This window comes from Bombyx mori, chromosome 3 (assembly GCF_030269925.1).
Source record: "Bombyx mori chromosome 3, ASM3026992v2".
Lineage (NCBI taxonomy): Eukaryota > Metazoa > Arthropoda > Insecta > Lepidoptera > Bombycidae > Bombyx > Bombyx mori.
The window spans coordinates 14,748,575-14,762,292 of NC_085109.1; the positions used below are offsets into that span (position 1 = coordinate 14,748,575).

Consider the following 13,718-nt stretch of genomic DNA (forward strand, 5'->3'; position numbering starts at 1 on the left):
CTGAGAGGGCCCTATGGTCGCCCGGCGTTGCGACCTTTATCTGAATTAATGCGCGACGTTACGCGCATGGGTATAATTAATTTTATTTGCCTGAAGGGCCTGGGAAACGCGGTTCCACGCAGTTTTTTCCTGGAGAATCAGCGGGGGCGGGGCAGCTGCTTTAGGAGCGGGCGCGGGCTTGGGACGCGGCGGCGGGGTTACGCGGCGAGCGGAGTCCGACTCCGGTGTCACGACTACCTGCGGGCGGGAGGCGGTCGCGGATTTTGTCTGCTTCGTCGTGGAGCTCCGGGACTCCACGGCGCGAGTACGCTTTTTACCGCGCGTTACGGTTTGGAACCCATCCGAAGTTCCAGGCTGAGGGCTTGACGCGGATTCGAAATCCATCTCCGATTCGGTATCGGAGCCTGAACTCGAAACAATCGAGGTCGCGACGGACGATACGAGCGATGACGTAATCGACGCGGGCGCGGGGGTGGGGGTAGCGCTAGGCGCTTCGTGAGTCGCATCGTCGGAACGTGCGCTCGAACTTAACGCGGCGGGGGGCGCGCGGCGTGCCTCCGAGGCACGGTTGAAATACGCGGCGACGGACGCGGGGGGGGAGGGATTGCCACGAGAGGCCCTAAATGCTAAATATTCGGCCCTAATTGACGGGTACCTATCCCGGAGGAACCCGACAAGATCACTGTCACAAACACTTGCACTTTCTTCCATGTTTCGGAGATTCGCTGAGAACTGTTTTTACCTATAAATGGCCATCCTTTTATATTTATTTCAGTACCCCATCTCGCGACGCGCTATCGACGCGTCACTTTCGGAGGGTCCCTTGATCTGTATGTTACCGTAGTGAAAGCGCTCCATGAATTGTTCCTATTGGTCTATTCACATTCTCTGATCTGATACACTAACATATTGCATATTAAATAATTTAAGATTATACATTTTTGTTACATAATTACTTATTAACTATATTATTTCTATTTGTTTGATGAAATCCTATTTCGTCCTGCACAATAACTATTAAAAACCCTACATTTATAAATTTGATCATGTTTGTCACGACACAGACTACATACCGTTGACTCAGAACTAGATGTATAAGCCTGTGTAGATGACAACTTAGAGTCAAACTGCCTTTTGTTGGCAGCCTTGGGAACTGATGACGTGCGTTCTAATACTTTTATGTGATCACGAACAAAAGACACTAGATCTACAAACAATGGTATTTCGCATCCCTTTTTATTTAAGCGCTGATAGGATTCAAACGCACGGGCAGTGTCTGTATCTAATTTTTTAAGCGCAACATGCAAAAATGTAAAATCCGATAGGTCATTGACCTTCAAGTTTTTTAAAGCGGCTACCGACGATGCGAACTTGGCCAAAAATAATTCTAAATTACTAGGCTTTGCAGAAGAGATAGGTTTAAATTCAAATAATTGATCTAAATACGCAGTAGCAGATAGACGTTTATCTTCGTATTTGCTATTTAATAAATCAAAAATTAACGAATAGTTTTCGGCGCTTGGAGTAATTCCCGCGCATATGGAACGAGCCCTGCCGGTTAATTTGCCTATCAAATAATAAAGTTTCTCAGAGTCCGTTAACGATGTATTATTATGTACGACATTCCGAAAGCTAGAGATAAACAAAGGCCAATTTTTTATATCGCCATTGAATTCGGGAATTTCTATTGGGGGTAGGTTCGGAATCCTATTGTGTCCAGCCAGCGTAACGTGATCCCCCGTTTGCGATTGCGATTGTAACCTTTTGGCAGCTCGTTTCACGCAGCCTAAGAGATCTTCAAACGCCGTAAGAGGTTGATAATTAACTAAATAATCGGGATTAGCCTTTAACTCCAACAAGATTATTTTATCGAGCACACCTTCAAAATCTTCACGCAATGAATCTACTGTTTCAAAGTCGCACAAAAAAGCGTCAGCGTTGAATGACTTTGAATCCATATCTCTAACTTGGCTAGAAATGCTTTGCATGCGGGAGAATATCCTATCTCTTTTAGCATATAACATCTTATAATTAGTATCTGAAGGTGCCATTTTAAGGTAAACGTAAAATAAATATTTCAAATTAACAAACTAACGATATTCGAAGCGGCGGGAAAGGTAAACACCTACCTACAAGTACAAATTTATGCGAATAGTACAAATGTTAATAAATATTTTATAGTAAAAAACTAAAGATAATATTCGAAGCGGCGGGTGTTATTAGCACACAGGAATACGCTACTACCCGTCGCCTGGCGTTTCCTATCTATCGCCTTTTACGATATCCCAGGAAGAGGCGGGAGTGGTGCTATTCTACGTAAGGTACCCGACACCACACGGGGAACCTACACTGAATACCTAAAACTAATGTATGCGGCCGGCTCGAGGCGTACGCTCGACCGGTGATCTAACAAAGAATAATATAAGAAACCAGAACGCGGGTTTTCTATCTACCTAATTTGATATTGTAAATAAGTGATTATAATGTGAACGAAAACGATATTTAAGACGAAAGCAGGAAAGCGATATTTTTTCGAAGTACCTACTTGGTACGCGGTTCTAATTATATTAGGTAAATTAGGTAACCTAGGCAATGGTTGGCGCTGATTTAATACGAATCCGGCTCGTTTGGACCAAAAAATGTAGACGCGAGATAAGCAAACTACGAAATATTTGAAATTTGGTCGTTGCAAATGAAGGACACAGACTGCGGGAAGAAACGATAAGAAGCGGCAGTTCTGCGTTAAAGGAAGGATGCACAATACCTTTATGTAGTCCTTACTGCAGACTCGTACCACTTCGCGATGAGATACACCAACGATTTCACTTATTTACGTATTTAACATAACAAAGACACGAAGCGCGCGCGCGGTTGTTCAGCCATATTTTTTCGTCTCGATGTCACCACACGATCTCGCTCGCACGCGTCCGTAGGTAAAGTGCCGGAGAGGGATGGGACAGGATTTGCAAAACCAAATTAAAATGTTGCTATTTTTCGAAACCTAAAACTAACAGTTTTAAACCACCGCAACCAGAATTGCTTATAGGAAATTTCTAATTAAAACTTGGTATCACCGTAAATGTTCTTCTGGCCACGGGTTCAAATTGCAACATCATCAAAAACTAAATCATGCATATCTATCTGGTAGAGACTAACCGAAAGATAAAAGGCATTCAAAACAAACTGCTGGTTAAACAAACCGTTGTCACTCGGCGGCGGTCGAGTCACAAGCGACGCGCTCAAACGAACCAACAATGAACTATAAAACAAATAAAAAAAAAGACGCGTGGCACTTGGGGACTGCCGCTGTAAAACTATTGCAAGGCATTTTTATCAACTTGTGCAATTACAATTAGACAATAATAATTTAATATTAAAACAATAATAAAAATAAGACCACGCTATATTTATAAACATTAACAAAAGTAAAACATTAACTGTCCCCTTCACACTCATAAGCTAGACCGCGTGAGAGAGATATGGGCAGACTTTTCATGATGCTCATGCAGTGCGACGTCACGCCGCGCGCTTATTAACACACACTACACCAGCGCAACGTGTGAATGTGTTGAACGCGAGCTATACATAGTAGGCGTAGTGGGGGTGTCAGGTTATTTTCGTTACGGAATTTCTTGATTCAGTCGCCGTGCTCAAGGCCCACGATAGAAGCTATGCAATAGCTTAAAAAAAGTATTTAATCTGTTATTGGTCCTTACTTATGTCCAAATTTTTCACTTGATACGGTCAAAATCTCATAGATATTTTTTATTACGTAGCTATACAGGTGAACCCATTCATAGTGTATTAAAACAGTTGTCGGTATACGCGAGTCGTAGGCGTAATTAAAAGTACATTACACTGTTGATATTTATCGTATAAACTCGTTTAAGAAATGCATGGCCCATTACGAGGTGCGAGATAGTCAATTCATTAAATTATCATAAAAACAATAGCGTATAAAACGGTTTAACGCTTTCGAATTATTCAAAGCGCCTCAGAGGCTCGGGAAATTTAATAGCGGATATTACAAATCTGAAAATTCGATCTCAGTGTGACAATAAGTCAGCGAGTAGCAGTGACAGAGACAGTGAGCAGCAGCATTCACTTTTTGATGTCTATGGACTCCACCGGTCTGATAACCACTCAACGCCAGGTGCACAGTGAGTGCGTTTACAAATATAAGAAAAAAAAGATGTGTGGTGTCGTGGGACACCGGATAAGAACGGAGTTCCTTATTATAAAAATATTAATTTGAAGTTCTATTCGAGGTATAAAGAAAATAAAACTGGAGGTTTCGCAACAACCCACGGTCATTCGGTAACGTGCGAACTTATTGTGGTACACTTCATTCACGGTTGTTTGCATAAAAGTTAGTGTATTGCGTAAACGAACGCTCTGAGATCGTGGTCAATGAATGATAAAAAAATTTGATATTTTTTGTACGTTATTACAAAGTTAAGTCGTACACTGTGTGCATTATTAACTTGTACGTTGTTACAAAGTTAAGTAAGTATACTGTGTGCATCTCTATATATAAAAATGAATTGCTGTTCGTTAGTCTCGCTAAAACTCGAGAACGGCTGGACCGATTTAGATAATTTTGGTCTTGAATTATTTGTGGAAGTCCAGAGAAGATTTAAAAGGGAGGTAAATATGAAAATGCTCGGAATTGAATAAAAATAACATTTTTGTTTTACCTTTGATGTGTTCCCCGTCGGACGGATTCCTTTTGTTTGTTTTAAGTTTATTTTATGCAAAAGCTCAGGTATTTTATTTATCGATTGAGGCCCTACGAAGTCTGCCGGGTCTGTTAGTTACTAATAAAAATCTTGAGTTACGGACGTTTTTCTCGGTTAGGGTAACCCTCCGCATCGTCCAATAAGGAACTACGCTCCAAAAAAATTTTGAAAAAATCGCTATCACTTCTCTCTTACGACGCAGCACAAACGGCTCAGCCAAGCGTGTTCATTACTCGCTAGCACACAGGTTTGTTAGCTGTCGTACGCTTACCGCCTGACGATCATCTAATCATTTGATCAACAGCCTCGGATACTGATTTCTATGTACACAAATCCTTGATTAAATTAGCGGCCTAATTACTATACTATATTTATTGCTATTTTTAATACTGATAGCAATAATGAAAAGTGTTTAAATCGCTTCTTTAACATATAATTTCAATATAATATAGCTCATGGTCCACAAGAAATTAAGCTGTTACTGGTTTTAGGCCAAAATGTATGATTGATTTTTAATCACTATCAATATATTGTAATCACTGGGTTTTACTGGTGCTAGGACCTCTTGGTAGGTACCACCGCTCTGCTTATTTCTGCCGTGAAGCAGTAATGCGTTTCGGTTTACTTGAGACCTTACAACTTATATATCAAGGTGGGTGACGCATTTACGTTGTAGATGTCTATGGGCTCCAGTAACCACTTAACACCAGGTGGGCTATGAGCTCGTCCACCCAACTAAGCAATAAAAAAACAATCAATTTTAGTTTCCACTAGACTGAAGGCTCTATCGCGTTTTTGTTTATTGCTATCTCGTCATCACAGATTTGGATTATCTGAACTCACTTCACAAAAAAAAACACCCTGTATATACGATAAAACGCTTCGGAAACGTTACGTACGTGCGTTGATATATGCGATGAGCGCTGCTCACGAAAAAAACACGACTTTCATAAGTTTCATTACGCGAACCGAATACGAAACGATCGCTTATCTAACAAGAGAAGCATTCGTGGTTTTATTTTAAGTTCGTACGTAAACAAGATTTGAGGGCGCTTCGAGAACTTTCCGTTTGCAAATGTACATGATGCGTTCGTTGCTCATTAAATGACATAAATTAAGTTATTTGTTTAGTTTCGGCTAGTCTATACTTCTACACTAATATTATAAAGAGGAAAGATTTGTTTGTTTGTTTGTATTGAATAGGCTCCGAAACTACTGAACCGATTTGAAAAATTCTTTCACGGTTTCTAAGCTACACTATTCCCGAGTGACACAGGCTATATTATTTTTTGAAAAAATTAGCGATCCTTACTGAAACTCCAATAATGTAACCCAAGGTATAAAAAAATTACCTAAAATATTCTTTACGTCGCGTGCCCTGCGAAAACTATTGATGATAGAATAAAATAATGTACTACGACTTTGTAGAACACATTATTATTTACAAAAAGTGTTCCGACAACACATGTCTAACTATTATAGTTATGCCGCAATAAATGTTCTTTTATTTTAAAGAATAAAACAACGTCAAATATCGTTGAAAATTTTGTTAAAGACCCGAGCGGAGCCGGAGCGGGCCGCTAGTCGTAGATAATATAATTAAAATTAATTTGAATCTCTCAAGATGGACGGACAAGTCGTCAGTGACCACGGTAACTGACATGACAATAAAAAGCCGAAATTAATGGTAAAAGTAGTTTTAATTAGAACTAAAGACACTCAGCTTCATGGCGTGGTGCTATAAATAGCCACAACAGAATGTCCAATTACCTATTTATTTGATCAACCATTAGTTTACTTTCATCATTACCTCTCAAATCTCATGTGATGATGGAAAGGTCATTCTTGAATGTAGTTTATCTACAGGTTTTTTAGATGTACTCTAAAAAGGTGTTGGTTTGGTCTGAGTTCACTTATTGTCTCATACGTTTATTTCCGAAACCCGTATCACCGAAGCTATTCTAGATCTGAGACTGTCTAATGTTCAACGTGTCATTTGTAACATGCATTCTGCTATAGATATCATATCAATTAACTTGTTATTAATGTCTTAATCATGTGGATTCTGTTCAATGAAAAGATTTAGTGAGTCTAATAATAGTAAGTTAATGAATAGATGTTGAATACATTTGAATTGAATTTTACTGGTGGTAGGACCTCTTGTGAGTCCGCGCGGGTAGGTACCACCACCCCGCCTATTTCTGCCGTGAAGCAGTAATGCGTTTCGGCTTGAAGGGTGGGGCAGCCGTTGTAACTATACTTGAGACCTTAGAACTTATATCTCAAGTTCGGTGGCGCATTTACGTCGTAGATATCTATGGCCTCCAGTAACTTACAGTCCACTTAACACCAGGTGGGCTGTGAGCTCGTCTACCCATCTAAGCAATAAAAAAAAAAAAAAAAAAAACAAATCACCAAGCAACCAGGTCCCTCTCTCCTTAAGGCGGTCAACAGTACGAGCTTGCAGGAGAGCTTCATGAAGGATGGTAATTGTAATCTTGACAATCTTCCTATTGGCAAACAGTCGAAACTTATATCGTCGATGCGACGTAAGCGATAACTACTTAACAAAGATTTAACTCAGAATCAATCAAAAACAAAGAACTTTTGGAAACTTAGAAGCGTCGAGCTTCACACAGAGTTTTAAAAAGCAACACAGACTCTACATTTTCCGTGCGTCTACGTATTTTATGAGGCAGTTAAACAAATTGATGTAGTGTCTCTACCGTGCTGCAGTGCGGTATAAATCCAACTTTAACTTAGTTTCAACTTAGACTCGTGTTAGGAAAGCCTGAGTACTTAAGTTAAATATTAAAGTCATATATTGGTGCTAAGGCTAAGTCGATAGTACATTAATAGTATTACTAGCTTACCCAACGATTTTGCTTGTATGATAGTTTACGAAATATTAACATAAAACCAAATTATTTTTTTAGAAAGTCGTAGTTTGTAATTGCTTTAGCGTTTCTCTAACTACATTAATGATTTCCTGTGTCCCAGTTTTCAAGGTTGATATTAAACTTATTTGAATAGCAATTGTTTGATGGTAGGCAGCAGCTTGGCTCTGCCCCTGGCATTGCTGAAGGGTATGGGCGACGGTAACCGCTCACCATCAGTTGAGCCGTATGCTCGTCTGCCTACAAGGGCAATAAAAAAAGCTATTTCAATGTAACTAAGATCTGGGCTTGATATTATAAGATGACGTATCTGATTGCACTGCGTTGACTGCGCTAGCCCTTCCCATAGTTCCTGATTCTATCCCGAGTGGGGCGGACGTTCGGGTCAGAAGTTCAGGGGAAAGGCTTAACAAGTCGCTTCAATACACCTGGCATCTCATTGGGGATAAGTTCCGCCTAAGTTACGGTTAGATGTCTGTATTTTCTAGTTACCGTTAAATAAAAATTCCAGTTCATCCCTACAACGCTGATATAGAATACAATCAAAACTGCTATGTCAATTCGAAACGACGTCAATCAGTAAAAACAAAAATCGGTCACGTATGGACGATTGACTCTGCGCCTCACCGGACATTGCTACAATTACTGTCGAGCTGCAAAACGGTTGCTAGTTGCATCGTGCGCTCGCAATGTTCTATATGCCCGACTACAATATTATTTTCACATAACGTACTAGTAATGTAGTAGTAATGAGTTGCTCGCTCCGGGCATTTCAATATTGTAATAACTGTTACGTTATAATACTCATTGTAAAAATGAATATTTTAAAAAAAATCTAATATTAAAAAAAAAAGACATGCCCGCTGAGTTTCTTGCCAGTTCTTCTCAGGACGGAGGCTAGTTTTTGTGAATTGGCGGTAGTTCTTTTGACCTTCAACAAGTATGTACTTTCATTTATGTTGAATTTTTTTTTTTTATTTGTTTGATTGATTGACTGCATACTATGCGGATTTTAATTTAAATACTATTATTCTGTATTCTGTAACGTCTTTTTGTGACATTCGTGGTATGCAGAGTACCATAAGCAGCAATAGTACAGGTCTGTGGGTTCTCCTCACCTAACTTTTGGTCGCCACATTGCCAGTTGTTAAAACATTTTACGTTTTCAAAGTTGAGTGATTTTTTTATTGCATAGATGCTTGTACGAGCTCACAGCCTATCTGGTGATAAGTGGTTATCGGAGCTCATAAACATATGTAGCGTAAATGCCACCCACCTTGAGATGTGAACTCTAAGATGTCGGTAAAGTTACAACGGCTGCCCCACCTCTCGATATTACTTTAGTAACACTTATCGCTGACAGTCATTCAGACAGTAATCGTTGTATTGGTGCTTATCAATTTATCATTTTATTGATACTGCCAACAAATTGTCACAACTGTAAGCCCACTGACAACATGAATGTCAAATACATGAGGCTAAAAGTAAAAATACAGAAATGATAACAATATATCATATACACAAGAAAAAACTAATTGTGCAGTAAAATTAAGCAAAAAAGTGTAGCAGCCCCCGTAGGGTCAGAACACCCTACCATCTAAACGATAGGTTAATGATTTTTATAAAATGTCAAACCTTAATAGTCGAGTGACATTTGTAAATGAAAACAGGGTTCGATAATAAGGTGAACAGTATTATCCGGGGGGCATAGAACCCACGCGTTGGGTGGTCTCTGCAAAACCCAACTATCTAAAAACTCAAAAAAGAATAATGCGGTTGATAAAAAAATCGAAAATCCAAGACAAGTAATGTCGGACTTACAAAAATACATAAAAAAAGCCCTAAACGCTAAAGCTGTGCTGAAAACTAAATAATACGGAACCATCTCAATTTAAATTTGGCTCACAATAATTAAAGTTCCGCACTTGTATTGACACATGGTGTTGATTGTGTAGCCTAGCTATTGATAAACTGATGTCAGATAATTTTGAAATCATTATGGATAAAGTTATGATCTTGAGATGAGAGATTTTTCGATTTCCCATAGATACAGTGAAATTGAATTACAATCACCAAGCTACGGGCTCAGCAATAAAATATATAAAAAACTGAAAAGTTAATATTAAATAGTGCCTCGACTTCGAAGCTTTCGATAAAATGAAACCTTATTTATTCTGAAAGCGCTACCTAACAGTAATTTATATCAAGAGCTGAAGACAGCTTCATTTAGCTAAGTGGAACTTAAAAGGATTGGGATTGCATTTGAAAAGCTGTTAAAAACTGATCGTTGCTTGTCGAAGCCTCTTCTAGATTTGGGATTCGGCCGAGCGACCTGGTTTTTTTTTGACATTCAGTATGTTTTTGCTTTAATCTGTTTCTTTGATATATCTCATGATGGATAGTTTGCCCCAGCTGATGCTCTCATCGCATTTATTATGAGTAGCAATTACTGTTTCCAAATTCAAGGTTAGAATAGCCAATCATCCAAATGCTCAATCCTGTCAGCGATGTATTATTATGTGTAGTTATGTGCCAAACGACTTCCAATCCAACGCAATAATGTCGTGTGGTAATAGTTAATCAAACGCAAATTTTGAAGATTGGCCTTAATGTCATTGGGGGTATGATAAGCCCAAAAATGTGGGCACCAATGGATGATTAGACGGTTGTTTAGAAATTTACTTTATTTTCAACGCAGTAAGATGTTTTACATGGGAATGCTAAAGCTATTTTGTCTGGTCTATGATTTAGGAGGCAGTGTCTAGACTTTTAGGCGCCTTACCGCGAGAGCTGCCAGTTATGTATAGTGGAGATCTTACATCAATACTTGGTTAGACAGTACAAGGTCTTCACACGAACATGTTTTGCAAATTACCCCCTAACCTCAACATATGCGGTCTGTCCACGTCACTCAATGCTGGTGCCAGTCGTCTCAGAGAACTAATGAGAATTCTAAGGGTTAAGTTTTGTTTAACTTGGGACTTGTCAAGTCAATGAAAGACAGATAACTATGCGAGAAAACTATTTGCTATTGTTTTTGTTGTGACAGATAATTTTTTGTACTCATTACGTTAATGATACTTTAAATGATGTAACAATGATACAACACTGATTTGATTGATTCCTTAAAGAATGGCTATGATTTATTCAGAGGAAAATGTTTCCTAAATCTTGCATGCTGTTCTATTTGTTCGTGTTCTTTGATTCTGCTGTTATCGCTTTTTTTTATAGCCCGGAGCCGAATCTCTTACGGGATCTCCACGTTGGAATGGAATATGTGCGACTACCCGCGTTAAAGTGGGAATCACCAAAGTTGAAAGATGGTCCATTAAGCGCCCGGTAAATTATTCTCCTGCGCTTTTCACCCGAGTCTCCAAACTTCATCCAGGACAAAACTAATGCCGCTGATGCTCCTGGATACTGGTGTTTCGGGATACTGTGCTAGAACAAAATCAGCCCACGGCGATATACCACCAACTGGCTGCTTTTTAATTTCCACGCCGCCTTTGATTCTGGGCAAACGCGTAACAAAATCAGTTTAATTTTACTGTAAACAAACTTACGGTGATTTTAATTTTGTAATTTTTGTAAATAAAACCACAATTATTTAACTTTCTCCATTAACAATCGGCAGCCACGATATCATTAAACTTCGCTACCTGTACGATGACCAAATTAGAACATTATTAATCATTTATTTAGATAAGTTTCATTTACAAGTTTGATATGAATTCCACACTTAATTTGAAGAAATCAATCTTTTTTGTCACCTACCATCCAGCTTTAGAATGAGCTCCCCTCCACAGCGCTTATTACACGTCCTTCTTCAAACGAGTCTTGTTGAGAGTACTTAATTAACGGTAGGCAGCGACTTGGCTCTGCTTCTGGCATTACTGAAGTCCATGGGCGACGGTAACCACTCTCTATCAGGTGGGCCGTATGCTCGCAAGGGCAATTTTTTATTTTATTAATAGTGGCTTCCACTAGAGCTGACACCCGTTCATTATTTGTAGCAGAAACAATAATTGCTCTTAGCGTGACAGTTGAAAAAAAGTTGTGTGGTGCCGTGGGACACTGGATAGGAACGAAGTTCTTTAATATAAAAATATTAATTTTAAGTTCTATTCGAGGTATAAAGAAAATAAAACTGGAGGTTTCACAACAACCCACGGTCATTCGGTAACGTGCGAACTTATTGTGGTACACTTCATTCACGGTTGTTTGCATAAGAGTTAGTGTATTGCGCAAACGAACGCTCTGAGATCGTGGTCAATGAATGATAAAAAAATATGTTATTTTTTGTACGTTATTACAAAGTGAAGTCGTACAGTGTGTGCATTACTAATAAAAATCTTGCGTTACGGACGTTTTTTCCCGATTAGGGTACCTCTCCGCATCGTCCCATAAGGAACTTCGTTCCAAAATGTGTTGTTCAATTTTCAAGTTAATAAATGAAAGTATGTAGTTTAAAATAAAATAGCTTATCTGTGAATATTTGATACGTCTCAGTAGGAAGTAATAAAACTTAATGGCCTCCCAGTGCGCCCAAGGAAGTCGCGACCGGTCGGCGCCGCGTGCCTTCTTGCCTGCGCAACAGATGCTTTTTGTATAATTTACTTTCAAAAACCCATTCGAGATCATAACAAAATTGACAAGACCCAAAACTCTTGTTGCTAAACTACTTCACATGTATGAGGAATGTGTGAAAGGAGCGTCATTAAAACCTCTATTAGATGAGATCCCACAATAGCTGCTCGTATGTGAACAAAATTAAAGAACAATGCAGAAAAGTGGTGTACTTCAGTATGATACCTCTTCCTCCGTGCGCCGTATTCCTCAGTTCTGAAGGTTGTGACCTTTACTGAGCACTTTTGTTAGGACTATGTTCCTCCATTCACTCCCGTCCTCCGCGCAGTGGATAGCGAGCGATACCTTGTTGACTGAGAAGCTGCGTAGATCTTGTAAGCTTGTAGTTACATCTTGCTACGCATCACCATCACACAAGTCATTAGATGAAATCTCGCGCGCCCGTATCATTACCTAATATTTCAGAAACATTTAAGTAACTGCCAACACCATTTGTGCAAATTTTCAACTCAACTGGTTGTATGAGACATAAAGATCTCGCAAATTAGAAGATCTTACATATAAATATAATACATAAAGCAGTTTTGAGACTACGCTATACTATAGTGCCATATTATAGTATAGCAGCGTACGCTTAGCCAATAATATATAGTACAGTACAGTGTGAACGTGTCCATAACAATGTATGGCGCGCGATATTGTTGTTCTATGAGCTATAGTACAGGATCCCTGGTACACTTTTCATCATTTATTACTAACAAGCTGTTTTTTTTTTTTGTATTGCTTAGATGGGTGGACGAGCTCACAGCCTACCTGGTGTTAAGTGGTTACTGGAGCCCATAGACATCTACAACGTAAATGCGCCACCCACCTTGAGATATAAGTTCTAAGGTCTCAAGTATAGTTACAACGGCTGCCCTACCCTTCAAACCGAAACGCATTACTGCTTCACGGCAGAAATAGGCAGGGTGGTGGTACCCACCCGCGCGGACTCACAAGAGGTCCTACCACCAGTAATTACGCAAATTATAATTTTTGTGGGTTTAATTTTTATTACACGATGTTATTCCTTCACCGTGGAAGTCAATCGTGAACATTTGTTGAGTACGTATTTCATTAGAAAAATTGGTACCCGCCTGAGATTCGAACACCGGTGCATCGCTCAACACGAATGCACCGGACGTCTTATCCGTTAGGCCACGACGACTTCAAAACGACAACTTTTTCGTGAGTAGCTTCCTTTTGACTAGACGCCCAACTTTTTTCCTTACAGTAACGTTGGTAAATGGTAGCTTACTAGGGGTAGCAAGAATAGAATATGTTGATTTCACGAATTTTAAAAAATTTTTACTTACCGAATTTTTCTTTGTTAATTATCGAGATAATTATTTAAATAACGTGAAAAATATTTGTCCTACAAAATATAAGGTTTTGTTAAGGAGTCCCCCCTCTCCAACATGTATTATAAACAAGGTCATAAAAAATAATTACTAAC

At 39.2% G+C, this 13,718-nt stretch overlaps 1 protein-coding gene across 1 annotated transcript in view; it reads left to right on the forward strand.

Annotated features, from left to right (window-relative positions):
• Positions 1-13,718, forward strand: part of LOC101738846 (uncharacterized) — a 474,148-nt gene that overhangs the window by 317,372 nt on the left and 143,058 nt on the right. The window lies entirely within an intron of this gene.